A 24,969-nucleotide genomic window follows, 5' to 3' on the forward strand; every position below is an offset into this window, starting at 1 on the left:
TTAAAAAACACGATTTTGGAACTTGACCTAAAGTGGAATTTGAGACCATAGGCATGTGTGCTTAAGTCATGTAAACTTGTCCAAAGAAGTTTCGTTACGTTTGGATGTCATTGGATGCTGGAATGGATGTGATTTGCTTGCCGATGAGCGATTGCTTTTTGGTGATTTCAGTCACTTGAGTGTAGCTTGAGTTAGATGCGAGTTGTTAGTTGTTTTCCAAGAGATTGACAACCTCTTGTAGCCTCTATGCACTAGTCGAGTCAGCTTCATCCCATGGTTTGACAAATTAATCGTGATTCTCGTTAATACTGTAATAAGATAGGATGGTGAGGTTAGACATGCGTCCCACATCCTCTCTCTATCTCTACCTTTTCTCTCTCTCTATCTCTCTTACTAGAGAGGCATCTAGACCTTCTACAGCGATTATTGGATATTTGCAAGGACCATTGGGTAAGGACCACCTCTCAAGCTTATATAAAGAGGCCTCCTCTAAGCACAAAAGGGGACACAAGTAAAGGAGGAACACACTAGCTCCATGCACTCTACATTTGAAGCAACACTAAGCACATAATGTACCCCCCAAGCTAGAGAGCTCATGGCATCATGTTTAGTTGCAAGCTTGGGTATTTTAGCATTGGAAACATCACCATTTTCCCCATTATCCACCACACCATGGTTGAGTTACTAGTCACAACCAGTCCATGCACATAAGGCAGTCACTACTCCCCCGCAAGGCAACATGAGCACGCTAGGATTGAATGCATTGACACCATGCTACCTTGGGCCACTCTCGATGCTGGTGATTGACGTCATCGGTGGTTGCATCATCTTGATGTTTTCCCTCAACTAATCTCCCCGCTAACTCCAACTTTGCCATGCACCATATGGCGCTCGCATTCCATCATGCATCCCTAGTGCCAAGAGCCAGGTTTGTAACCGTCAATACCACCATTTATAAGTATCATCATCGCCATTAAAAGGGTGCAATGTTGTCTTGATCTTTGAGGTTCATTCTCTGTTCTTCTTAGTTTTGTCTTTCCACATTCGTGGGATGTTTTGTCTCTTGTATATCACTATGCTTGTGCTCCATCACATGCAGCCTCTCAAATCAGTCAGTATGCTCCATTCCAACCTTGTCACATACCTCCCTCGTACACACACTCCTGACTGGTTACTAGGAATTTTCTACATGTGGACGTTTGCTGTATCACCATTTCATGTTGGTTACCTAGAGGGCATTTCACTTTTGCTACCCTAGGTCATGTATGTCTGCGTCCTAGCTGCACTTATGCTAGGTGGTGCCCCTCTCTACTTATAGTATTACTCTTACCTTGAGATGATGCTTGGGGATGTTCAGGCTATGTGTGGTGTAGAGGCCACCCCATATGGCATTTTATTTCTGGTCATCAACACTACTAGCCTCTTACTAGGTCTAATAGTATGTATATGTATCTGTGTTTGTGTGCTAATATATATATCCTCTACGATGGAGCTTCCGATTCGTAGTTCAGTGAGAGAAATGGAATTACTTATTGCATTACAATAAAATTGTAATGTTACGATCAATTCATCACTTAGACGTTGAATCTAGGTGCAGCCAACACAAAATGATGGCTACATTTACAACCATAACATATATATGTGTGTACATATATATTGTTTATGCATGTATGTAGGCACTAAGTATGGGAGCATAGCACCCAAAGGTTAAACGCTTCCTCTTGGGTATAGTCCTTTTTTAATCATGGCATTGCGGTCATTGATCCACTCATGCATGGATTGCCGCAATGTATCTTTGGTTTTACCACGGTTGAGACTGCGATGATATCTAAAGAGGTGCAGTTGACCTTTGGCACTACTAGCCTCTACTTAGATCTACTAGTATGTATATGTATCTATGTGTTTATGTGCTAATATACTTGTGTACGTATTTATAGATGAGTGAGTAGGGTGGAAAGATTAATCTTATATTGCTCTTTGTAATGTAGATATCAGACGAGAGACCAACTGGTGAGGAGCAGCCAGCTGGCTCTTCTTTTGGTTGGTTCACATCCAGGTAGGGTGGACATTGCCTCCAGTGGACTCGAGTCTTGAGCCAGTGAGAACAAGAAAAGAAATAAAGAATTTTTCTACGTAGTTAACCCTAAACCATGAATGTCATAGGTTTTTGTTTTGTTATCTGCTGCAGGCATGGCCATCCTACACCTACCCTTCTCAGGTTCCTCCATCGGTCGTAGATCCTAACTTACAGCGGGCTATCTCTTTACAAGCACAGTACCTCCGTTCGACGGAGGATTTGTTTGGCCGCTACACTCCACAGCAGCTTGCGACCGACGGCATTTCTCCGCAGACTACACCATGAGGGAGTCAGGGAGGGACTCCTTACCTATAGAGCCTCGCATCGACGGAACCTCCCTCTACTCTCCCTTTCTATCGTCCTACTCCCCTTGCATCGCAGGGTCCCACTCCCATGGCATCACATGGTCCTACGCCACTCCATTCCACTCCCGCATTGCCAGAACATCGTCGACGGACCTCCTCTGGCAGCGTGCATCGACGCTCGTCTCAGGGCAGCGAGCGCCATGAGAGACGAAGCAGTGGCGGATCTTGTGGTTTTACATGTTTTGATAGTGACGGGGGAACGGAGTCCCCACTTTCAGAGCGTGCCGCCCCTGATGCAGAGGACGAGGATACTCGCGCACCCGTGCCAGACACGCATGGGTGCTACTACATAATTAAATATGGCGGGGAGGTGGATTTTGGTACAGCACAGGGCAGGGCATTTCAATGCCATCTACAAATTCTTATACATTCAACATATAAGAATTATTTTATAATGTTTAGATACCAATTTCCTGATCATGCACGGTACATTTAGGACGCTCTATTAGCTAGATTTCCAAATGCCTCCGATCAACGTTTTTCACAACAATCGTTGGAGGGCTACATAAAGACATGTCTAAAAAACAAGCAGTCCAGTGTGCGGCACGCAGCAGTCAACCAGGTTAGAGATCCAGACAGGAGTTATTGCGGTGGCAACATGGCAGATGCGGAGTGGGAGTGGGCAATTCAAGAGAAGAGCGATCAAGCTGCGACAGGCTCATCATACAGACAACAACGCGAGGCTCGCGCAAGACAAACTCCCATGCACTATGACTCAGGAGGCAAGGGAGCTTGGAAGGATAAATATGTAAGATTAATTGAATTATAATGTCAATCGGTGGTTATAAAGATTGTAGTTGATGATTTGGTATTGTTATTGCTAACTTAGGAAAATATCACTCTTTCTCGACCAACCAGAGAGATGGTCAAGTATCAGGAGCGACATAAAGAATTTGATACTTGTCAATGGTTGTTCAAAAACAACCACATCTCTTGCGAGCAATTCGATGCGACGGTTGGACCACTACAAGTGGACCACTACAAGCAGTAAGTTTAAACAAGTAATTTTGTATCAATTGTTTTGAGCTATTGATAATTGTTTAATTTTGTTTGGATTTATGTAGAGTCAAAGTGATCCAACATACGTGCCTCTTGACGACAACGAGATAGAGGAGGATTAGATAGAAAAATATTTTGTCCAAACTTTCGTAAAGTCCCAATGTGGCACAATGTATATACATCTATTTACTTTTTATTGTAACTTTTTTAAATAGCTTATCTTCTACATTTTAAATTATATTGTCAAGGTAAAGTAAATTCAATTTCAATTCTTTGGTATTTTTTATACTCTTCCAAAAAACAATTGATGTTTTATTATTTTATGCAAGTCAAAAGTGAAGGTGCTCATCTGGACCACCCAAAATTATGTGGCCCAAATGAGCATCTTTATTTTTGAATTAGCGTGTAACGGCAATATGCGTAATAAACGCGGCAACTGACGCGGTAATAGCTGCGGATATATTGCCGCGACTATTATCGCAATTATTACTAAGAAACCACTACCACGTACATAGCCGCGTTTATTGCCGCCCCCGCAAATTTTTCTCTCTCCTTTTTCCTTTGTTTTTTCGCGACAATGTTAACGTTATAGACAACTCTCCTTATAGTGTATTCATATGTAGAAGTTATCCCCTTGGATATGCCTGGAGCCGTTGCTTGGTTCTCCGAAACACCACGATATCTACATCTTGGCACCCAAGATCAACTCAGCTAGATAAACCAATGCTATTAGGAAGAAGTAGAGTTTATTAAGTGTGACACATGATTTAGAAAGCATATCAAAACATGTTTTATGGACTTATTCCCATACGTCTTGAAGATCAAGAGGGGGTAGGGGAATTCCTGATTGATATTAATGTGCAAAAGGCTATTATGAATAGTTATTTCCTTACAAGGGTGGAATGTAGTATCGGTGTGAAGAACACGGTTTTTTTTTACATGTGTGTATGTGTTTCTGTGGTTGGGAGTGGTGAAAAAGTGAGATTTCCATACCATGTATTTTTGGCTTGCTCAAACCCGCCTCTGGGAGAAGCATGAAGCACCTTTCATCTCCTAGTGTTTGACATGGGTCCCTCAACTGAATTTTTTAACATTTAAAATATAAAGGAAGTCATTTCATTTCGTTTGAAATGTGGAGTCTTTACTTTAAAATCTGCCTTTCAAGGTTCCCTTCACCTTTTTGGTTTTTGCCATCCCTTTTCTTTAACTTATCCTTAAGATCAAAACATTGTGTTTTTGGCCTGCTAAAGAAAGGCCCTAGTATTGGGTCACCTTAGGCGTCCTCCAAGCGATATCGTCCACGTAGACGGGTATTTTTTTGTTTAAGTCTTTCGTTGCAGGTGAACTCGCAACTCAGTTTTGTTCGTGCAATACTGCATTCAGCAGACAGGACTACTGCAAATCTTCGCCCACCATTCCACCTTACCTCCAGCAGAGCGCCCAACCATGCGCTATTTCTCTCACCTCCCAGGTCGTACATGACGTTGTCCAACAAGGTGATCCAGTTGGCCAAGCTCTAGCGATTCTGCCACCGATGCGATTTGAACCCATGGATAGCTGAAACAGACTGGTAGCATTGCTCAAGCTTAGATCAGGGGACGTAGCTTGAAAACTCGAAAGGAGATTTTCGTCCACGTTTAGTATCTATAGGTTCTTTAAGTTCATGATCTTAGTTGGAAGAGAACCGCTCAACTGATTGTAGGTGAGCCCAAGTGTGATAAGCTCTGTGCAATTGCCAAATGATTCGGGGATGATTCCATGAAGGTGGTTTTGCCAAAGTCTCAAACACTGAAGATGAGCCAATTGGCCTATCTTTCTAGGGATGGAACCTGAGAGCTCATATGATTCAAGTTCAATTTCTGCAATGCTTTTGCAATTGCCCACACTAGCTGGAATAGCTCCCACAAGCATGTTTTCTCCAGGGAATAGCTTTGAAGCTTTCTCAAGAACCTGATCTTATCTGGGATGTGGCCTGCGAGCTGGTTTGTGTTGATCAACAAGGCTGGTGCTGATGCAGCAATAGAGTTGTAAGGCTGGTTAAATTTCCCAGCTCTTTCGGGATTGCACCTGTTAGTTGGTCTGCATACAAGCCTAGTTGTATGAGGTTCTTGCACATGCCCAAACTAGCTGGAATAGCTCCTACAAGCATGCTTTCGTCTAGCAATAGGTTGTGAAGCTTTCCCAAAAAGCCGATCACAACGGGGACGTGGCCTGAGAGCTGGTTTGTGTCGAGGTCTAGATAAACAAGGCTCGTGCAATTACCCAAGCTGTGAGGGATAATGCATGTGACTGTCACAAAAGCTGCGAGGGATGATGCCTGTGACACGGCGTTGTTCTCCCACAAAAGCAGTTTTTGTAGTCTAGAGGCCCAGCTTGAGATGAGTTGAGAAGAGAGGGACATGAGCCAGCTAAGTGCACCACTTTCAGTAAGGTGAGTGTGCTAGCTGTGAGAGTAGCAGAAAACAAATGTTGTGAGGAAAGAGGGAAAGCTTTGGACGCTCTCAAAGCAATTGACATCCTTGACAGATCTCTGTATCAATTACATAAGCATTTGATAAATTGATCGTCAAGGGGATTTCTAGAAATGTATCTTCTTTTCATTACTGGGTGTCTGAGTGGAGCGTCGGAAAAGTGTTGCTCACAAGATGTTTAGGCTAATTGAGCTGGTCAGCATTAGCTGGGTGTGACAATCGCATGTGCCAGATTGACAGCAATTGGTGCATGGGTATCTTGTGAGCAGGCGGATCAACATCAAAAGCTGCATGGCAGTTCTGCATCTTTGTGGAAGTAGAGAAGATTTGCAGCAACGTAATGGACCCCTCGGTGCCCCATCAGGTGTTGTGCATTGACGCATTGTTATGGTAAGTCGACTCTGCCCGAAAACAGACACAACTTCTATTATTTAATCTAGCTTTCAGTCACATAATGTAGATGTAGCTCTCTTTCTGCTGCAGGTGGATTAGTGCCTTCCAAATTTCTGTCTTTTGGCAGTTTGTCCTGCTTAATGTACTTGATATATGTGCTCCACAACATGCGCTAGCCATTTTCCCCTTCATCTTACCCATCGTCTATGCTCCAACAAGCAAACTTCAACTTGCGTGCAAGTATGTTGTGGAGAGCACATCATCCCCTTGATTATTGAATTGAGGTTGTATCTCCTTGTCACTTGTTTTGTCACGTGGGTTACTGGTGTGTATACTTTTCCTAAAATTGAATCTAAACAGAGTAAGTGTCCCATTGTTATCGAGCGATGTGATAGGTACCTCATGTGTTGGAGTCATTGTGATTCCCTTGCAGGAAATTCTGTTGTTGCAAGGACATCCATCGATTTAATGCGAGCCAACTTGAGTACCGAAGGTTATGCTCCCATTGTTTCTATGTGGTTAAAGGAGTTATATGACATTTTTTTTACTCATTTCTCACATGCATAGAATATCATTGGTTTTTATTTCTTTACGTTTTATGCATGTGAACTTGAATATGCAGAGGTGGCTTCGATGCGATCTAATGTTGAGTATTGGCATTGTGTTTATGCAGGTTATTACATCAATTTCATTGTCAACTTATGATTTTTTAGCTTTGTTTGCAGGCCAAATTATGAGATTATACAAGTGTTCGGCTAGAGTCCTGTGATCGGCAAGCGACATTCAGAGCTTGTGAAATTGTGGACTTGCATGCACTTTCTCTTCGTTTATCATTATAATTTTGAGTTTGTCTTTATCTTCATTGATATTCTTTTGGTGTTTGCAGAATAGAAATGAATTTCTTTTATTGACAATTAACAGAAATGAATTTCTCTTATTGACAATCAATATGACATCTTGTAAACAAGATATATGGTTATTGTCAAGCTCTAAGCGATTTGTTGTTTGCATTTGTCATGTAAGTATAATATCATTCTTATGGTGATTTCAGAGATTGTATCCAATAGAACTAAGTTTTATAATTTTGTTTCAAGACTATATGACATCTAGTTTTTGTAGTCATGTGCGAGTTTCTTTGAGGCTCAACCATTTCCTTTTTTTCCCAAACATGTGACTTCTACATACACAAACATTAACTAAATGGTTTTGTCTTCACATCTTAATTTGGATACACATGTTGCTATGTGTGGCCATGTTTCTATGGACTAATGAACATCTTCTAAAGCATCAAATTTCTTTTTTAAGAACGAATATCTTGGATGGAGTAGACTATATGTATGTGGGGATTGTGGTCTTCTCCAATAATTGTACAGAACATCTACCTCAGCTTACATTGGGTGTTTTTCTTTAGTGTAGTGTTTGTTGGTCATTATGAAATCGATATTAGCACGTAAGACTTGAAGCTTGCTCGGACATACGATTTTGCTGGTATGTAGCTTAGGAATGAGGTCAGAAGCACTATCTGCGCTTGTTCTCTTCCATGAGGGGTATAAGTCAGTATATAGGGAGATACATAATTGTGTAGTGATTGAATTGAAGTTGAGTTTGCTGTGCAACAATGTACTTGCTCTTTTTTTAGTCCGATTGTGTTAGGTGGAGTGTGAAAGTGAATCATGTGCATTAGTTTTCCTTTAAGCTATTTGCAATCATATGAATATTTTTGAGGCCTATTTTGTTATAGGCTTCCGTTGCATCCACATAAGCACAAGAAGTTTACATGAAAAACCTAATAGATCTCACCGGTTCAATTGCAATCTACCAAAGGCTTTTACATAGCATTGTTTCCTTTATTGGATGATTCTCTTTGTGAAGATAAGTGTAGGGTGGAGTCTAATTAATTTCCTAGTCATTGAATGCTGCAATACTCAATTTTAGGGTTGCAATTATGCATGTATTGCAATAACGGTGAAGTGCTTGTAGCAACATGTTGCATATCTATATGAGGTGCTATTCTATATATTTAGGCTCGTGGCGCACATGGTTGTTGGCCATGGGTGAATTGGGGATGACCTAGGTAAGTGGCCTTGTGGAAAAATTGTTGCACATTCGCAAGTGCGAAGGTTACGTCACACGCAAGCGGTGCCTAAGCTATTCTTTGCAAATCAAAAAGCCGATAGCATCTCACAAGATGGGTAATTAGTGAGCGGTGGTTACCCATGGGCGAGGAGTGGGCAACATGGGAGGGTTTTCTATTTGCAAGGCAAGCTCATGACATGGCTTCCACATTATATTTTGCTTGTAATGTCCTCCACTAATGTGACAGTTTGAGAACAAAAGTTTGTTTTCTAATGGTTCTGTCACTCGAAAGTACTTTCAATTGCTTGTATGTGACATGGCCATAGTGTCTTGGAATGTAAAATATGATCTTGTATGCTATAATTGTTTGCAACGTTGATCAAAAGACCCACTAGCTCATTTTCCAACTCTTGAGCTTTCTTTATTTTGGCCTTGATCTCCATAGACTCTTGGTACATTAGGAAAAATATGGACTCTCCATGGGTCTTGTAAGAATCCCTAATTTCAAGGAAGCCTACCAAGATTAAGGGGGACAAAGGCTTTGAATGGGGCTATTTTGGTAGGGTCTCCTCCACCTTTGATCACTAAAAAGATAGGGGGAAGGGGGGGGGGATAACCATTTAAAAAGTAGGGAAGGGGGGAGGTAAACCATTTGAAAAGTAGGGGGGTAGGGGGTCTTCTCTCTCTAGCTTTTTGGCCAACTTGTAAGTGGCCTCTTACCTCTCTCATGCCACCTAATCAAATCCGTGGGTCAAAGAGGTCAAAAAAATGACTTGTTTCAAAAACTTTCAAAAAAACTCTATTTCCCCCTAAAAAGTACCCCCACCATATATACATATTAAAAAAAAGATTTTTAAGTTAAATTACTCATAATTCAACATTTTTTTACTCCCTCCAAAATTTTTAGGAAATTCCCCCCAAAATTGAAAACTTTCCCTCCTAATTTAAGCTCATCTCCTACACCCATCCCCCTTGCACCTGCACATGCTGCTGCACCTACACACCCATCTCTCCATCCTTCAAGCTCCATCTCTCCATCCTACAAGCTCTATCTCTCCATCCTTCAAGCTCCATCTCTCCATCCTACAATGCCTCTTGACGACGTGACCAATGTCCCAGCAAGCTTTTCACGCGGTAGGTCTCGAGGGCTTTTCCTACGCCTACCTCAAGAGTATGTTCCGACAAAGAAAACATGCTTGGGTATATTACCTTCAGCCAACGAACGCCGCGCTCAACAGGAGAAGAATGTGGATCTCTGGATAGACGGATGCTTGTACCCAAAGGATCCTTCTCTCAATGTCCATCTTTCTTTTACAAACATTCCATCATTGTTGCAATACGTTGTAAATGGAGAGCAAGGTTTGTTGGGCTACGGCAAGAGACTCAACAGACACGAGATTGTGCGGTCCGAAATCTACTTGCGTCATTGGCAGTTGCGAAATGGGAGTTTTCACATTCTTCAAGATCAGATGCAAACAGCTACTAGTGCGCTTGAGGAGGCAAAGAGCACCATCACAACCAAGGAAAATGTAATTAAAAAGCTTGAGGATACTCTTTCACACATGAAGAGTACTGCCATGGGAGGTAGGGTGAGGAAACGAGAGTTGTCCGAAATTCAGACTCTTGCACCACGTGGTGGTGCAAGAAAACGACGGGTGACAGCTATGAGGTAAGATGTTCTGCCCATCATGTTGTTTAAGTCTAATACCGCTCATCATTGTTGTTTTGGGTAGTAGGAACTTCGTCCAAGAAACGTGCGGCGACGAGAATGCGTCAGCTCGGGTCCACGTGGTGCAAGAAAACGATGGGTGACAGCTATGAGGTAAGATGTTCTGCCCCTCATGTTGTTTAAGTCTAATACCGCTCATCATTGTTGTTTTGGGTAGTAGGAACTTCGTCCAAGAAACGTGTGGCGACGAGAATGTGTCAGCTCGGGCTTCTTTACTTCGTTCTTGTTTCAACAAAGAGGACTTTATTGGGATGCTTGATGCTCCATAGGCAAAACACTTGAAAGACGCAATCACTAAGAGAGTTCTTAGTGATTTTTCTAATATTGTCACTGATCTAGATGTTCATGATATTTGTGATGCTGTTGGGATTAGTACGAAGGGCTATCAAGCAATACATAAAGTGTTAAAAGATGCATTAAGAAGTCGAGGAGTCACGGAAAACCTGTTTCCACTTCCTCACAGAGTGGTGATTTCCAAGAGGGTGTCAAATGAAGATGTTGTTCACCGATTAGGGGACTACTTGTATATTGAAGACACGATGCCTCTTCAGCTGCTCCGTAGCAAATCACAAGGAAGGAAGGGCCGCAGGAAGGGAAGCGGTGTTGTTTCTAACAGTTTGTTGCGGACCAAAGGGTTTGTTTACACCAAATTCAACAATATCTTTGTGGACTTGATACGATTGAAGCAGTCCATGGCTTTTTTCTACAATTTGAGTGATACAGGTTAGTTTAGGGTTGCCTACATGCTCTATGATGTGTCATAACATGCATTCTGAGGCTTTATATTGTTGGCAGTTCTTGAAGGCAAGCTTGTGTTTGTGCTGAAGTTGGATGAGTGTGTAATTGTCAAAGGGAGAAAGTTGGAGAGAATGAGCATCTCGCTTATGAATGAAGCCCTAGCTTATGCCAAGCAATCTTGCAATTCGAGTGAAGCGACAAAGCCCTCTTTTAGTGTGCAATCAGAGAAGGATATATGGTGGCTTGGTGCAATTGAAGCTCCGAAAGAGACACATAAAGTCCTTGCATGGATTTTTCAGTAGAATCCCATGGGTCACAGAGGTCATTAAAGCTCAAATAAATGGTGAGAAGCTCATGGTTCCAGGACGTGGGGAGTTTGATGTTGAATGCCATTTAGGTGGTGATCTAAAGACCATAAAGTGCATGCTTGGATGCAAACAAGGTGCAAATTCTTTACTTCTCTGCCCATTCTGTGTGAAAGGGCACAAGACAAGTCGAGCAACTCAAGTGGAAGGTCAGGACGAAGATAATGATGACCATATAAATAGGGAGTGGCAAACTTCGGTTTTTTTATGTGATATGCTAGAGGTGCCCAATAGGGATGGCAAAGATCCTAGGTGGAACCCCATAATTCCCTTCTCCCTCAACAATGTTCACTTTTGTACATTGCATGCGTTTATACGAATATTTGATAGGATCCTAAAGCATCACATTGATTATGCTTTCACAATGAAGCCCCATCAACGGTCAAAAGACTCCTTGCAGGGGGTGGAGACGCTCCTTAATGAGACTGGATGTCACCGATCAAGGGTGAACATTGTAGCAAAGACTTGTAGGGAGAAGACATATGAGGTGGCACAGAAGGTTTCCATGAATGGAGCCAAGGCACGTCGATTTTTCAAGAAGATGTCAAAGTCTCCAATGCAAGTATCCAAGGCAAGTGTCGATCTAGCAAGTGAGAAGCGGTGGGAGTTGTGGAGAGATTTGTGTTCATGCACGATGGACAAAGATCCCACTGTGGAGGTTGCTAACCAACGCAAGCTAGTATGGTCATCCTTTCAAAAGGTTGTGCAATTGATGAATCTTTCAAGCACCACCATTCAGCAGCGAGAGGAGTTCAAGAAGGTGCTTTATGAATTCACAAAGGCCACTAAGGACGAATGGTCTGAAAGCAAGATTACACACTACATGGTTTGTTTTAACGGACTTAATACATATGCAATGTTTGAAAATGCAACTTTTCTATTGGCTTATCTCCTTTTTGGTTGTTTTAGCACATTCTCTATGTGCATGGTGCATACTTCATGGACCGTTATGGTTCGCTTGATATATGGAGTACACAAGGCATGGAGAAGTCCCATTATTGAGCAAAAGGAGTCTACTTCAAGAATACTCGGCATGGTGGTGGTTGTTCACACTCCAACTACCTCCAAGAGATGTTTAACTGGTTTTTTAGGCACACCTTTGGGAGAACTCGCACTATTGAGAAAGCAAGAGAGTCGATGTTAGCAAAGCAGTTACGCAATGCCTCCCATACTGCAGCATCTGAGAAGTGGAAACGCTCGCGAGCGTCCCTGGGCCATGAAGCTTGGCGTGCAACTAAGTATCGAAAAGGTAGCGTTTGGGCGTCGCGTCAGCCGTCCACATGATCCAGGTTACTTGTTAAATTCAATTGGTTTATTTGAGTTTCACTTAATTGGCCGCATGGTGTGAAAGGGCCCAAATCTCAAAAAAAACTATTTAAAGGTTGAAGGCGCTCATTTTGTCATTTTCCCTACTAGGTGCTACCATGGCAAGAACAAAACAAACGGCAAGGATTGCATATCCAGAGGGGCCGGATGTCCAACAACTCAAAGGTACGACAACAGAAGCTGGAACTCCACAAGCTCAAGGTGAGGTCCACACATAAGAACCTGGAGCTTCAAATCAGCATGGCCAGTCCTCTACAGCAGCAAAAGAGAGAAGGAAGCATCGCCTTGTTGTCTATTCATCGGACTCCAACGATTCTGATGGCAACAGGGAGGATGAGAGCGACCAAGGCAAAGAAACAAATAGCCAAAAGCAGCCATCAGAAGGCTCTGAAGAGACGCAAACGGATGAAGATGCCCCATGGGTTGGCGTCAAAATACAAACTTATGAGGCTCACATGTCTATTGGGGGTAAGACACTCCCTAAAGGGAGTGGACCTACACCATCACATCCGCTCAATAGTGAAGAGCACGAATCAGATGGAGAGTGGGTGGAATCAGATTATGAAGTGTTAAAAGTGCCTGTGCAAAAAAAAAAAAAAAAGAGCATTGTCTACAAGAAGAGGAAGCAAGCTGCCCCAACTCGTGCAACAAATGCACCTCCACGTCGACCTCAGAAGGTGCTTTTGCGGAGATTTGCCACTATCAAAAGAGCATCGAGCTCTTGATTCGGAGGGCCCCTTTTGTAAGGCTATGCAGGGAGGTTTTACAATTGTACAACACTCAGTTTCAGATGGACACCGTGGCCATAGAGGCAGTCTAAGAGACAGCAGAGCAATATCTAACTAGCATATTCGAGGATTTGAACCTATGTTCCATCCATGCAAAGCGTGTAACCAATAGCTTGTTATTGTGAAAACTTGCCTACGTTAAGCACCTTGGCTAAGTGGGGCATGCACTTCCTGATGCATCCATGCTATGTGAAGCATTGAAGCAAGGGAAAACTCACTATTGCATGGAAAAAGCATCTAGAAAGTCTTGAAAATGTCTTGGAATGCCCCCAAACTGGCTGCCACAAGGGCGCGCATTTGGGGCTTCCAGAGGCATATGGATGGACAAAATGCACGCCCTTGTGGCAGCCTTTTCTAGGGCATTCCAAACCCTTTCCACTGGTTTCCAGAAAATTTTAACAAGCAATAAGGATATTTTATTTGCATCTGGAAATCATCCCCCCTTAGTCAATGTAGCATAGAAATTTTGAAGGATGGTTATTGCATCTGTGAAGTCAGTCCTATACTCCAAAAGGGCTAGAGATTTCCACATACTTTCCTCTTGTGATTTGTTATTACAACTTTAAGTATCTGGGTCTAGTCCAAGAAGGGCTTAAGATTACCCCAAATGAGCTGCCAAAACACATTTATCTCTTGTCTTTGGGTTTTTCACATGTAATGTACCTGGGTATGCTCCTAAATGGGCTTTACATGCTCCAAAATGAGTTGCCACAAGGATGTGCATTTGCCCCTTTCATTTGTTGATGGAAGGCCCAAATGCGCGCTCTTGTGGCAGCCCATTTTGGGGCCTTCCAAGCCATTCAGTAGGCAATCCAATATCTTTGGAAGCCTAACATATAACAACTTTAAGTATCTGGATCTAGTACAAGATGGGCTTGAGATTACCCCAAATGAGCTGCCAAAACATATTTATCTCTTGTCTTTGGGTTTTGCACATGTAATGTACCTGGGTATGCTCCTAAATGGGGTTTACATGCTCCAATATGAGCTGCCACAAGGGCGTGCATTGGCCCCTTTCATTTGTTGATGGAAGGCCCAAATGCACGGCCTTGTGGCAGCCCATTTTAGGGCCTTCCAAGCCCTTCAGTAGGCACATCAATAACTTTGGAAGCCTAGCATATAACAAAGTATGCATTTTAATAATTTTAAGGCCTACCAAACCCTTTAGTAGTCATATCAAAAATTATGGTGCTTCTCATACACAATGGAATCCAAACATATAAGAAATTCAAAAACTTGCAAGTAAGAGAGTCGTAGACACCAAAAAGTAGTTTCATTAAAGAAATCAATGCTTTACATGATATCCGGATTTTGCTTTAGGATCTTTTGAATTACAATTTTCTGGCGCTTGGCCTTTTGGGGTGGCTCCTTGTTAAGTAAAGTGGTTGTGATTTCTTGGGTGTCATTAACCCCTACAGCTTGGTTCATGCCAACATGGGTGATAAGGCGCCCTCGAAAGTTAACACCGAAAGTGGATATTGCAAAATCTTTCTTTACAAGCACTACAAGGTTGGCCAATTGGGCAAGAGTTGTTAAGCACAACGCCTTGGAGAGTGAACGGAGAGCAAAAATGTTGTAGCGACCATTGGGAGAGTAGTCGGAATGCACAAACACCACGACACCAGTCGGAAGTGTGCCGAGGTAGTGAGCAAGTGCCGCTTGAGGTCCGAACGGCGTCCTCCTCCCCTCTGACCATTGCGCCCAGGCGTCAACCTCCAAAACATCCTACAAAACATAGGTTTTGTGAGATATGGCACAGAATTATGGTATAACATTAACAAAATCATTTGTAACAATCAAATGTAAGTGAGCATCTATACCTCTTGTCTACGATCCTCCTCATCAGCATCCGGGTGCAAGTAAAGATCCACACTTGACTTCCCCTTTGGATCAAGCAAAATAGGTGTTGCAGCAGGTGATGGTGAATCCACTCTTGTGCGTTTAGCCAAACACATGGCTTGCACGGCCACAAACTCCTCCTCGGAGACCTTGGCCTGCTCGGCCACTGCCACCTCGGCTTGCGCGATTGCCACTGTTTCCGCCAAAGTATTCCCCATGGGCAGTAAGAGATCATCGTCATGGGAGGTGGTGGTATCAACCTCAAACTTGCCATGGGCATCGAGGATGGCGAAACACTCATCCATGCGAAGCTCAAACAATTTCTCCAGATCGTGCATAACACAAACTCCTCCCCATCCACCACAATGGAGGAGAAGCAGGTAATCTCTACCTCAGGGATGGCATCTTGAGTGGTGGTTCCTTCTGGCGGTCCCGAGGATGAACCGACAGATGGAGACGCCTCCAAGAGGCCTTGAATCCCTACAGGGTAGGTCAAGGCAAGCATCCTCTCCTCTGCGGATGTGTCAATGGCCGCGGGCTTGGGGTCCTTCACATCAGCCAGTACCCCGCCGATCTGCAAGTGTGGTAGCACTACGTCAGGGCATGCTGGGCACTCGTGAAGGAGGAAGATCATTATGGCATGAACAGAGAAAAAAGTGTTTCCGATCCTTCCCTTACGCATTGCTCGCACATCATCAGCTTCAAGCCGCACATATTGTTCGGCGGGTTGTGCTATGGTGGCAAAGCGTGCAAGCCGCTGATGAGATGGCATGTCCCCTTGGTAGATGTGGTGGAGAAGGCCCTCATGGACCCATTGCCCTTGCCGGTTTAGTAACTCAACAATGAATCTCCCCATGCACGTGGAAATGTATGAAGTAATGTGCTCAAGAGATTGAGAGTGGAGGGTCAAGGTGGTTTCCAAATCGGGTTGGGTTGTGAAAAATGCTTGAAGCTCAGGGCGATTTGCATGCCCAACCTTAGTAAGGAATGCATCTAAAGCACTAGTAGCAGCCATGTCTTCTCTTTGCGTGATTGGGTATGCTAGGTCTCTCTGCAATGCTGGGATGAAAATGGTGAAATGAGGAGGTGGTCCCCCTTATATAGACATATTCCATCTCGAAAAAAATAAAAATATGCATTTTAAAAACAAATTTACACCACCTTAAAACTCAAGTACAAAATCAAGTACAACACCTTAAAATTTTTCAAAATCTTTAATAAAATATCCACTATATTAACGATTAAAGTTACAAGCCAATTCACTTAAACAAGATGATTTTGTCTATAGCCCAATCTTTGTAAACAAGCATAGTGACCTCCATCCGCCTTCCAATCTACACAACCAAAAAATGGGCAATCAAAATACAAATACCCACAAAAAATAAGAAAAGGTAGCTAAGCAAGCGCAAAGCAAACCTTCTGTTGTTCCAGTTTGAAACTTGCATTGCCGACATCCTCGAATCCCATTATGATAAAGTGTTCTCGAAGATTGGCAATAGTCCAATGCGGATTCACTGCAACCATCTCCACCTCATTATTGGGCATGCGGACACGAATTTCAAAGGATTGAACCTCTTTGGCTGTCAGCTGTAAGGGTATCCATTTTCCACGTTTGTGCATCCACCTCTCGTAGCTAAACCGTGCATACAAGGTGCACCTTGCTTTCAAATACCGAAGGCAAAGCTGTGTGGGAGACACATTGCACTTGTAACGGTCACCATCATGCAAACCGTCAACATAGCCCCAATTGACACCTAGAATGGTGTCCATTGCATCTATGTCAACTTCTTTGTAAACAAACATTGTTGGTGTTTCTACAATGGGCAGAGAGCGGAATGCATGCACAAACAAATGAATGGGACAATGCCAACTGAGACCCACCGATCTGGTTGCCATACCAAACTTTAGGGACCCTTGGAAATCTTGCAGCACCTTGTGCTTGAAAGAAAGCAAGGCCCAATGGTCTGGAGTTGGCCATTCTGCACTCTGCAATGAGGGTGTCTCCACGGCTTCTAACCTACCATAGGTTTGGCTTGACTTCGGCACCACGTACTTGTGGGAGTACATGAATATTCGCTGCTCGGTAAGTTTTTTTTATGAGACATTAGGAAACATAAGCTCCCCAATGTGAGCATGCACAACCATGAACGTGCTTAAGAGGCACTCAAGCGGCTTCTCCTCAACTAAGCTGGATAAAAAAACATCTTTACAAATACCCTTAGTCAAACATAATGATCGCATAAACGTAAACATGACATATGCATGGGATAGCTAAACCATGAGGACTTACAATGAGGTGCAAATTGAGTTGAATCTCTCTTGAGGTGGATCTCAGCTGCACTGTATACGTGTTGCACGATGGCCACCATTCCGGACCTGGTTTCTTTGAATGCCAATAGTCTTCCCTTCCAATGACGTTCCAATACGCCTCGACATCATACGCAATGAGGTCCAGCACGTGACGGTTTCATGTAGACCTATGAACCCTTCTTGAATATCTGTGGGATCCATCCCCCCTCTGAATTTTTTGTGTTGTGCAACACAATCTCCTCTATCTCTAGTTTGGGCTGTCTATGCGTGTTAGCGGTGAACATGCTTGCGAAGTTGGACTTAGGAAGGGATTTGAAATGGGTGGGAGGAAGGTGAGGGAGAGAAGTGGGCAAGGCTGTGGGCTATTGTGTGTGGGTACTGTGGAGAGAGAATGAGGAGCTGAGGGGAGGGTGAGGTGAGCTACCCATGGTGGCTATGGTGGCTTTGACAGTGGAGATAGAGAAAGAGGGGAGGAGTGAGAGGTAGAGAGGATAGTGAAGCTATGGGCTATGGGGTATGGGACTGTAGAGGGTTGATGGAGGTGTGAGAGAAGGGGGAGCTATGGAGAGAGGAAGAGAGTGGTGGAAAGCTTTTGGCTATGGCTGCCTTGATTGTAGAGAGAGAAAGGGAGGAGGAAGAAGAGGGAGAGTTTGGAAGAGAAAAGTAGTGAGGGAGGGAGAGAAAAGTGGATTTTGGGGAGGAAAATTGACTTTTTTAAGTTAGTTTATGTTTTGGGGCAGTTTTGGAGGCAAATGAGTCAATTTTGAAACTTTAAAAAAAAAATCATTTTTTAGGGTTTTTAAGCATGCGCGTTTTTCTTTTGGGGGGTCCCTCCCTCTTTTATGACACCTCTTTCCTCCTATTTACCCCCCTCCCCCCCCCCTCCCCCCCCCCCCCCCCCCCCCAGCCTCCCTCCCACCTCTCTCTAAGAACCAAACATTGAAGAGGGAGACAATTAGGCTGCACCCCTACCATTCCTCCCCCTCTAAGTGATATCCCAAGATCCCTCTCATTGGTTCTCCCTTAAGCCTTCACTAATCAAAAAGGCCCAAGGAAAGTCCATATTTTTCCTAATGTATTTGGATCATCATGTTTTGATGGTTCAAGTGCTTGCACCTTGGCAACAACTCCCTGCACATGGCATTTTCTCTTAATGTGTTCTATAACCATCTTGTTTATGTAGACGCATGCCCTTGCTATAGTATCTACGAAGTCACTTGCAGCTATCTACAGGCTTGTGGCATAGGCTTGAAGTTTTTGTAGAGCCAATACTTCCTTGAAGTTTTTGTAGCACCATGGTGAAGTCCTAGATGTGCCTTAAATGCTGAGTGGAACCATGAAATCCCAGCATAACAAGTACTTCAAAGCCATGTAGTCATTCAATGGGACGAGGCTCTATGGAAAAAGAGAAGAAATAAAATGATTTTTGTAAATTTTAAAAAATATAATTTAAAAATCCGTGTTTATTTCAAGAAGCTTCAAAGGAAAGTTTCTTTATTTATGTATTTATCTTCCACTAAAGCAAGGCAAAAGAAAATTCAAAAAGAAAATGACTCATAAAGTTCAGACCCCGCCCTCTCATAAATGACATGATTTCTTTTTAGTCTTCAATCCTTCTAGGCCACACATCAAGGATATATGTCCATCAATAGGAGATGATCGACATTTATCCGTCTCCCGTATGGCTTGTTTTAACAAGACAAAATAGCTTTTTGAAAATTCTATATATTTTAACATGCCTACTGATCTTTCAAGATCACCTTTTTACCAAAGGAAACTCTTCAAAAAGTTATACATTATAGTGGATCAATTGTGGTTTGGAACCTTCATTGGTTTCCTTGCAGGATGTGCCCCTTATAAACAAGATCACAATTGACCTAGAACAACTTGCAATTGAGCACACAATCTCATGCTCACTAGCAAACTCCTTAGTTAAGCTAGTTCACCGCGACAAGGTTGTTGCCGTGTATGTGAGCACTTCCATATAATAAAAAAATTTGAGCTACTACCTTGCTCCATTACATTGTAGCTTCGCATAACATCAAGCAAGCAATCCTTCTCCTCCATGTTGTAAGATTCCTTATTTTTGGGTCTCTTTGAAAAATAAGAAAAATAAAATTTCAATGTACAATACTTTATTTTTTGGTCTAAAGTTCTGCAATGCTAGGAGAGTTTAAAGTAGAAAGCAAGGTTGTTTTGATGTTCTCATAGGTCATATGAACACTCGATTCAGTTTTGAAAATTTTGTTTTTTCTTGTTTTTTTTGCTTTTGGATTTCTTTTTGAAAAGCAGCACCGTATCCTTAATCTAGGAGGTCTAGAGGAGATAACGTTCAATTTTGTAAAGATATGTTTTTTGAGTGCTTTTTACACTTTTCTTAGTTTTCAATGCTTTTTTTATATAAATCAAGTTCATTTTATAGTTTGGGTAGGCTAAATAAAACCGTGGTTTAAGTTTTTTTTTAACAAAAATCTTAGCAAAGTGCTTTTTCATATCTTCTAACCTCAAGAATATTACTTTTGTCACCAAATAAGTGAAAAATGAACATACATTGGAGAAACGGGTTTAAACAAAAGTTCACAGGGATTATTTCTTAAAAAAGCGGCACTGTAACTATGCCAAGGTAGTACGTTAAGTATCATGATTATGCTAAGGAACCAATGTAGTTAAGTTCTTTTACCGTCTCGTTAGTTACTTAGATACCATTTTTCTAAGTAGATAACTATAGGAAAATTGAATGGTTTGGGTATAGTTGACTTCCAAAAAACAAAACCATGTTTTAGCAAAGACTATGGTTTTTCCAAAAAAGCATAGAAGAGAGGGGATGTCAAGTTTCCTTGGGGATAAATCCAACTTGTAGAAGAGCTATATAAGGAGCATTAGTACTCAAGTTTTGGTATTCTCACTCTCGGTTGCATTTATACAACCGTATAGTAAAAAAGTATACGTACTATTTGAATTATACAACGTTGTTTTGAATAATACGTTGTAAAATGTATAATCAAATGAAATCTTTGATCGAAGAATTGTGTATAATATATACGCCTCTTCAATCAAAGGAGCACATTGCAGCTTTTAGCATGATAGAGACAAAGGTCATAGATCAAACATGTATAGCTATATTTTTTACTTTTTTTTAAAATTTTGTTTTTGCTACTTCTTGTTGTGCTAGATATTCACCTTGCGCACAGAATTAGTTTGCAAGTGCGTAGGCCTATTCCGAGATTGTGTCGACATAGTTACACTCTTGGAGTAGATAGGACATAAGAGCTTTGTCTCGTGGTTGTGTAGACCAATCAGTGACACTCCAAAGAGAGCCATAGGGAGTGTAGAATCCCACCCGTGTTGTGTAGAGGTTCCTTCCTCACACTTCAAAGATGGAGTAGGGGTTTGTCACTTCGTGTTGTATATAAGAATACTCACACTTCAAAAACTTGCAAAATATACAAACATATCTAGAATTTTGATATCCAATATAGTTTACTTTACACGCTAGAGACAAAGATAAACTATAGTATAAATAAATTATACACATTGCCACATTTGAAGATTGAAGAATTAAGTTAACTTTCTCTTCATCTACAAGTGTATCAATGTTTATATTTTGTTTGAACTATTGTTTATGCTTTCATTTTACGTATCCAACTCACCTAAGCAATAGTACCAGATAGTGAGTGCTAAGTTGAATCTTTGCTTCTCTTTTGATCACTGTCTAGTACTTGCAATAGGTGAGTAAAGATATACATGTGCTTTGTAACTATGAAAAATAGCCTTTTTCAAGATGTGATGATTAATGGTTTGACTGATGCATTGTGTTAGAGATTTTCTCACACTTCAACAATGACCAGATTGATTATTTATTTTTTTAATAGTGACCACCCATGTGTTTGAGCTATTATCTCACAGAGTTGGGCTATTAGTGCATATCATACTGAAGTCTAATATATTACTTTTATGTGATGTAAACTTCCAGGGATCCGTGTTTAACAATGTCCACACTTGTGTTAGAGTTTTTAACTCACACAGTTGGACTACTTTTTCATAACATTAACTTTTAGGCATTTGTTTACTAAATTGAATGTACATTTATTTAATTATTGATAGCACAATTTTATTCCAAAAGCATAATCATACAAAATTGCATATATTTCATTTGTTGCAACAAATGGTTCACTTTAAATTTTTCCAAGTCTTGATATTAAACATTTTCATATTTCATCATGTTTGAAATTTGAATTTTTCTCTTGGTGTTAATATATCATTGTTTATTTTAATAGCCATGCCAGAGACAAAGTATCACGAGCACATCAAAAAATCGTCACTAAAGCTATTGTTCGCTACCTACACAGTGTGGAAGACAAGTAGTTGCGACAATGTTTTGAAACTCCAGAGCCTTCTAGCTTCCTGGTTTTGTCAGCACATTGATAAAACATTCCTTTGAGTGCTTACAACAATCATTCCCCACAATATCATTTGATATTTTAGTTTTTAGTGGCAGTCAATTGCAGGGGCTTTTCAAGAAAGTCTTGGGCTAAGTCTTCGTTGCTTTTTATGCTCTGCAAAACCCTAAAGTTTTCGCTCTCTCTTCAGTATGTGAAAGAATGCAACTAGTTTTTCAATTGCATGCAAAGATGAAAGGAAAGAGCAAGCTAGACGGCCGTAGAAAAATATTGAGAGTGGTTGATCCTATTGAGCCAGCCACTAAAACAAAAGTGGCAACTCCCACTCAGCTGGAAAATGTAGAAGCAGTAGCACAAGGCAATGATCCACTAGTATTGCACCTTTTACATGATCGACATGCTTTCCACTTGCAATCTCCCCAACACAGAGAAGGCAGATGGGCATACGTTGTTTGCATGAAAACAAGAAGGAAAAAAAGAAGCTCTATAGCCTTGCACACACCACACCGTCGGAAGGAAACACTATTAAGCTGCAGAAAACACCTATATCGAACACCTGTAAAGTTTGGCGAGGAACAGCCCTAACCCAAACCATGATTAAAATTTTTGAAAACCAAAGAAGAAGCTCATGTTGTGTAGACCTCTGTAGAGTATCCATATGCTTGATTCCGACAACAGACGAGAGAGTTACAAGCTTCGAAGATGGGGTCTCTCTCAAAAGCTCCAAAAAAGCTAGTCTCTGTTAAGAAAAAGGGTCCACAGGGAATTGCAGCTATTAAAAGGGGATTATTTTTTGTTGTTATCCCAAGGTTTTTTCCCTCTCCTATTAGCCGACATGGTTCTCTCCTTGGGCACCTTTTAATTGGTCTGATTTTGGCCTTTTTGTGTCAAAAATGAGATGTCGGTGACCATTTGACCAAGTAATGGGGTGGGGGCAAGTGTCGAGGACCAAAAAAGTGGCCAGCACTTGTCTAGGCAGTGGGAACTCACAATGGGCACCCCCTGCTCTCCCCCAACACTCACAAGCCCCCATAAGCAAGGCATGGAAGATCCATTAGCCCCTTTGATACAACCTTAGGGGGTACCCACTCCCCCCCTTATACCCTCCAATTTCCACTTGGTCTCCCCCATGTGGGATTAGTCCATTGCCACTTGGCACCATCCTCCCACCTCCCCAACTTTCCCAAAAATTCCCAGATTCTCCCAAAGCATGAGAGGACTTCTCCGATAATTTTCCCCGAGGCATACCTTGCTGCCCCGGTCACCGAATGACGCATCGTAACACATGGCTCGAATCCCATCACCTCGGCTATCTCCAAAAATATAAAACTTTATCATTTCTAATCTTAGACCCCCAAGTTGTCCTAGTTGCCCTTCTCGCATGCACCTGCAATCACCTTCTAAGTTGAGACTGCCCGCTTCGGATGCTATAACTCATGATATACAAGTCCAATTCACAAGCTATAAAGCACGGCTGAAAATACTTATTAAAAATCAAATTTTGGAGACTCAAACAACCCAAAACATCAGCATTTAAGCTTGGAAAAATCACACCTTTGTACATGAATTTTTACAAGGCCACTTCCAAAACTTGCAGGGCTATGTACACATATATACATGAGGCTAGTGGGAAAGATTTTTGGCATGATTTAGTGAATTCATGCTTATCCAAAAAATGCCTGACATAGCTGGCCAATGCCCCTTGCCTGCTTAGTCATTCATGACAAGCAGAGGTCCCTAGGGTGAATAACTACTGCATTTCATCCCCAGAAACCTCATCCACATTTTTAGATGTCTCCACATTGTCTCCTTCTATTGATAGCATTTCATCAGTCACAATTGTCATCAAACATGCCAGATACTTCTTTAATCTATAACCATTAACATGATATTTATGCTGAGCACCATTTAAGTCGGCCAACTGATATGTGCCATTTTCAAATTTGCTTACAACAGTAAACGAACCTTCCCATTTGATTTGAAATTTCTTCTGAAAGGTATTGTCCAATTTACTATTGTATCGCAACACCAAATCACCCTTTTCAATTTTCTTATCCTCTACGCATTCATTGGTTTTTAGCTGAGCCTTTCTTGACACTTCCTCATAGTAACCCAAAGCTAAAACTCTATCCAATTGCACACATTGTAAATCCAATAACCTTTTCTACCATGCATTTGTCTACTCCTCATCTTCCAATGACAATAACTTGAGAGCAGGGATTTCCACTTCAATTGGCAATAAAGCTTCCTTGCCATAAACCAAGTGGTAAGGGGAAAATCCTGTGCTCGTCTTGATAGCAATTTCATAGGCCCATAATGCACAAGGCAACTCTGAATCCCAAGTCTTCCCATGTGTTTGAGTCATCTTTGTCAAGATCTTTACCAACTCTTCATTGAATCTTTCATTAAGACCATTGCATTGTGGATAATAGGGAGAACTGTATCTATGTTGTATACTGAGCTTTTCCATAAGAAATCAAAAAGTTCTCCTCTAAATCCTGGTCCTCTATCAGAGAGTAGCTCTAGTGGCATACCAAATTTGCAACATATGTACTCATAAACAAATTTTCTCATCTCTTTACTGGTAATCTGTTTGACAGCCTTGGCTTCTGCCCATCATAACAAATAATCCATTGCTGTCAAGATGTAAGTATTTCTTTTTCTAGTCATAGGTAAGGATCCGATAGCATCAAGACCCCATTTTTCAAACACATCAAAAGCTAAAATAGTCTTTCGCAATTCAGGCTTCAAAATTCTCTTTCCCATCCTTTGACAAGGCAAACACGACTTGCACCAATGATGAACATCGCGTTGAATACTCGGCCATATGTAACCTTCTTGCAAGACCTTATGCAACATGATCTTCATATCAAAATGGCTCCACAAGATCCCTCATGATTTTCTTCCAGGATTTTGTAAATTTCCTCTTTCCAAGGCACACAACACAAAATCAAATCACCTCCTTTCATGTAAAGCACATCATCAAGCATTTTGCATTTCCTGGATTTCCTTATGAACGCATACTTTTTAGAAGACGGTAAACCTTCAGGTAGAACACCTGTTAATAGAAAATCCACTTCCTTTGATAAGATT

Source organism: Adiantum capillus-veneris, chromosome 15, assembly GCF_014529385.1.
Source record: "Adiantum capillus-veneris isolate H3 chromosome 15, ASM1452938v2, whole genome shotgun sequence".
NCBI lineage: Eukaryota > Viridiplantae > Streptophyta > Polypodiopsida > Polypodiales > Pteridaceae > Adiantum > Adiantum capillus-veneris.